A 5,518-nucleotide genomic window follows, 5' to 3' on the forward strand; every position below is an offset into this window, starting at 1 on the left:
ATCACTCAGTCATTATAAAAACTGTTATGGATTAGATCCTACCCACTATTTCACAGATCCTGGTTTAGCTTGGAGTGCAATGTTGAAAATGACAAAACAAGATATAGATTTAATCAGTGATGTAGATATGCTTTTGATGATTGAGAAGTCTAAGAGAGGAGGAATATCACAAGTATGTTCAAAAAGATATGCTCAAACAAATAATATATATCTTCCAAATTATGATAGTGAAAAAGATAGTAATTATTTGATGTATTTTGATGCTAATAATTTGTATGGATGGGCAATGTCTCAATCTCTGCCTTATGTTAAATTATTGTGGGTGGAAGAAAAGGATTATGAAAAGGCTTTGTTGAATATTTTTATTTTTATTTTTATTTATTTATTTATTATTATTTTTTTTTTTTGTATACCTTGGTCGAGGCTCGTATGAGAGCTAACACACAACTCACAGCAAGGAGGCATGAGACAAGAGGGGCGGGAGTGGAAGGGACAAAACATTGGGGAACAGACACAGGTGAACTGTGGAAGGGAGAGGGATGGGGATGGGACGGGGAACATGGCGAGGAGAAGATGGACATTACAGGGACTTTCAGGAAGGAAAGCAGGAGAATTGAAGGAAGTGGGCTTGGGTGGATTATCGGGGGTAGAAAAGATCGAGGATTTGGATGGGGGAAGATAAGAGGTGGTGGTGAACAGCTGTTTTGAAAGCCTGGAGGGAAGAATGGGAAAGAATAGAGTGAGGAAGTTTATTCCAAAGGCGGGAAAAAAGAGGAATGAAAGAGTGAAGATGAGCAGTGATTCGTGATTTTGGTAGTTTTACCAGAAGGGGGTTGTTGGCGGACCTTGAGCGCCCTGTGGAAATGTGGTTGGGACAAATCGCAGAGAGAGCAGGGGGGGCAAGGCTGGAGAGGAGTCGGTAGAAGACAGAAAGACCACCGACCAACCTGCGGTGATTGAGTGAGAGGCCCAAAGACTCAGCTTCATTGCGGGAGATGCCAATGATCTTAAAAGCCCTGGTTTCGACAGCGTGAAGTCGAGAAAGGTGGGAGGCAGGAGCACCAGCCCAGAGGGGAGAGCAGTACTCCATCAGGCTACGGACAAAAGCTTTGTAAGTGGTCAGGAGCTCAAGAGGGCCGAGGAAGTACTTTGCACGACGGAGGATTCCCAGTCGGCGACTGGCTTTTGAGGCAACGTTGGAAATGTGACTTTCCCAGGAAAGGTCATGGCAGATAGTGAGACCCAGAAGCTTGAAAGAAAAGACTTCTTCCAGAGGATTGTTGAGAAAGTGGATGGGGGGGTTTTGTAAACGGTCCTTTCGAAGAGACATAGTGAGAGTGTGAGATTTGTCTGGATTGAAAGACATGTTCCACTTGTTGGACCAGTTTGTGATTTTATCCAGATCTGCAGTGAGCGAAGAAGCTGCTGCTTGCCGGTCTGAGGGATGACAGATGGTACGGCAGAGGGTGGAGTCATCGGCAAAGAGAAATAGAGGATTTTCCAGAGAGTCCGAGAGATCATTGATGAAAACCAGAAAAAGAACAGGGCCCAGAACGCTACCTTGAGGAACTCCAGCCTGCACATTAAGAGGGGACGAAAGAACTCCATTTAGGGCCACACGTTGACTGCGACAGGAGAGGAAGTCTGCGAGCCATGAGTGGAGATGGCCTTGAATACCATGGGAAGAGAGTTTGGTGAGTAGGGCAGGATGCCAGACTGTGTCAAAAGCACGTGATATGTCCAGGGATACGGCTCGGATTTCCTGTCGGGCATTGAGGACCTCCATCCATTGATGGGAGAGCAGTAGCAGCATATCCAGGGTAGAGTGACCTGGTCTGAAACCAAATTGATGATTGGAAATCAAGCCATTGGAGAAGAGGAAGGATTTCATGTCTGAAGCGATGATGGATTCCATAACCTTGCTGATGATTGGGAGAAGGCTGATTGGTCTGTAGTTACAGGGATCTGTTTTTGCACCTTTTTTTGCAGGGCAGTGATGTTAGCAGATTTCCAAGCAGATGGCAGATGACCTTGGGAAAATGAGAGGGTGAATAGAACAGAGAGAGGGTGAGCAAGAGCAGAAGAGCAGGCTTTGAGGACACGTGGGCTGATGCCGTCTGGACCGGTTGCAGAATCTGACTCGAGGTTTGAAAGCAAGCTCTCCACCTTGTCAGGAGAAAAGGATACAGAGTCCAGGGACAGTTGGGTGCGACTGGGTAAGATGGGTAGAGATAGTGATGGGTTTCGGACACAAGATTTAGCTGCAAACACCGAGTTTAGACATTCGGCTTTATCACGTGTGGAATCAGCAGTGCGGCCATTTGAGGTAAGGGAGGGGATGGAGGGGGAACATACACCAGAAACAGATTTGATTAAACGCCACCAGGATTTTGAGGAGGGAGAGAGGTTTGAGAGTTCAGACTTGAGATGAGAAAGATGTTGTTTTCTGGCTCTCCTGAGGGTAGATACACTCTTGTTCCGAGCTTTGTGGAAAGAACTGAGATTGCCCTCAGTTGGGTTTGCTTTCCATGAGGCAAAGGCAAGTTGTTTCAGGACAACTGCCTCGCCACAAGCTTCAGTAAACCAAGGGCGGGAGGAAGGGTAAGACAACTGAACACGAGAGGGGATAAATCTGTGCATGAGGGAGAGCAAGTTTCTTTGAAAGAATTCCCAGGATGAGTTGATGTTTGAGAAAGTAGTGATAGGAGACCAGTCTGTAAGTTTGATGGCTGCTCGGAGACCCTGCCAGTCGGCTTGAGTGAAATGCCAGACTCGACGGCGGTGAGGTGGTTCTCTGATAACAGCCAGAGAGATGTCCACTTTAATAAGGACGTGGTCAGAAGAACCGATTGGAGCGAAGGAAGAGCAGCAGATATTGTCAGGGAAATTTGTCAAAATCAGATCCAGAAGAGATGGAGTACCATTGGTTGAGATCCGGGTCGGGAAGTTGACCGATTGAGTCAGTCCCAATGAGTCTCAGAAAGCTTTTGCTGATGTCCCATGGCAGGTGAGAGAGGTACCCACACCTAGCCAACTGGCGTGATGACAATTGAAGTCGCCACATAAGAGGAAGAGAGAGTTTGGATGAGAAGATAGAAGATGGTCCATGTTTTCGGAGAGTGAGGTGTAGATGGAGTCATCACTGTTCGGTGGACAGTACAGTACACATATAAACATGAGGTGGGAGTGGAGGGGAAGCCGAAGCCAGAGGTATTCCTGGGGCTGTGGGGGAGTGAGGGCAGTGCAGGGAGAGTGAGGAATAGAGTCTTTGATGAAGAGAGCAACACCTCCACCAGGACGAGGCTCAGGTCTGTCATACCGTAAGAGGGAGTAACCAGGGAGAGATACTTGGGAGTCATACACGTCTTGGGAGAGGAAAGTTTCTGTTAGGCAGATAATGTCTGGTTTGTCAGTGGCAACCTGTGTGGAAAGATCTGAAAGGTTTGAGCGAAGGCCCCGGATATTTGAGGTCCACACTTTTAATGAAGAGGTAGGGGAGGAGGCTTTGGGTGCAGGAGGTGGAGGGGGCGGGGGAGGGTAGGACGAGGGACGAGGGGGGGAGGTAAGGAGGGTTGCTGAAGGAGTGTGGGGTATTGCAGAATAGCGAGGGGAGGGGGCCGAATGAGGAGTAGAAAAGGCTCTGTGGTGCTGGGAGAGAGGGGGGACAAGAGACAATTTCTTCTCAAGAGGAATTGAATGAGGAAGAAGAAGGTTATTATTTTGAAGTTGATTTGAGGTACCTGAGTGATCTTCATAATAAGCATAAATACCTTCCTTTTGCATGTGAGAAAGAAACCCCAAAGAAAGAATGGTAAAGTGATTATCATAAACGTTTTAATATTAAATGCAAATCAACAGAAAAGTTATTAACAACATTCTATGATAAAGAGGGATATGTTTTGCATCAGAGAAGCTTGAAACAGTTTTTGAGAGAAGGATTGAGAGTAGATAAATTCATAGAGTTTTAAAATTTAAACAAAGTCCTTGGATGAAAAAGTATATTAAATTCAATACAGATATGAGAACAAATACTAAAGTGAAATTTGAAGGGGAATTCTATAAATTAAAGAATAATGCTGTCTTTGGAATGGCAATTGAGAATGTTAGAAATGGGCAAAACATTACATTTGCAACATCTTGGAAAGAAGCTTCGAGATTGATAATTAAATCAAGTTTTTAGAGAGATGAGGTTTTTTCAGAGAACTTTTCTGCTATTCATATGGAAAAGGAAAGTATTGTAATGGATAAACCAATTTATATTGGAACAGCAGTTCTTGATTTATCAAAGATATTGATGCATGATTATTTGTATAATGGCTTAAAGAAAGAGTATGGTGAAAATGTATCATTGTTGTGGATGGACATTGATAGTTTTTCCCTAGATATAAAAACTGATGATGTTTACAAAGATATGAAAAAAAATATTGGAGTACATGATACAAGTAATTTTAGTAAGAAGAGTGAGTTATTTTCAAAAAAGAATTAAAAGGTTATTGGTAAGTTTCAGGTTGAGTTGGGTGGAAAAGTAATGAGTGAGTTTATAGGATTGAGAACAAAGGCATATGCTTATAAATACGGTGATCAGGTTGATAAGAGATTAAAGGGAATAAATAAATATGCAATAAAGAATTCAATAACTTTTAGAAATTATTATAATTGTTTTATGAATAAGAAAGAAGAATAGAGGAAAATGAATACAATAAGAAGTTATAAATATGAGATATACAGTGAAGAAGTAAATACAAAGGCATTATGAGCCTTCGATGAAAAGAGATTTGTTTTAGATAATGGAATAGATTGTGTTCCATATGGATAATGTCTGATGGAATGTATAGAATAGATTGTGTTTTAACGATGGGAAAATGGGTTAGGGTTTTTAAGGGCTACCGCCACGTTTTTTCACAATATATGAATCGTCAAACCAAGTATTATTCAAACTAAAGAGTGGAGAAAATCTCAGTCTTGGTATATAAATGGAAAACATAATGAATGTGAAAAATATCAAATAAGTCTTGTTGAAAAAATAACTGAAACAAAGTTAAATAAAACAAATAAGCGAATCAATTTAAAAACTAGTCAGTTTGAGGATGTAAAGAAAAAAATATCCTTGAATGGAATGAAAACTTTGATGGTTATCAATTGAGCAATGGAAAAACAATTTACTATAATCTCAAAATGATATGTGTCTCAGGAGGTGGTCAAACAAGAGCATTAAGAGAAGTTTATCATTTCATAAATTCACAAAAGGGGTGTCTTAAAAAATATAAAGATTCAAATGTTTTATTTTAAAGTATTCTCGATGGGGTTTATTGTGCAAAGAAAATTAAACTATTGAAGGAATTTGAGAATGAACAAATCTTTATAGGTTCAATGAGTGAGCTAAACAATATGCATTAGTTATTTGAAAAAGAGTGCCCCAAGGCTTACATGTCTCAGAATGATATTTCTTTGGAATCACCTTTAACAAATCACATTACTACTTTACTACTTGAACAAATCTTTATCTTATTACATTGAT

Source organism: Eptatretus burgeri, chromosome 1, assembly GCF_056783735.1.
Source record: "Eptatretus burgeri isolate ZD-2024b chromosome 1, Ebu_testis_v1, whole genome shotgun sequence".
Taxonomy (NCBI): Eukaryota; Metazoa; Chordata; class Myxini; order Myxiniformes; family Myxinidae; genus Eptatretus; species Eptatretus burgeri.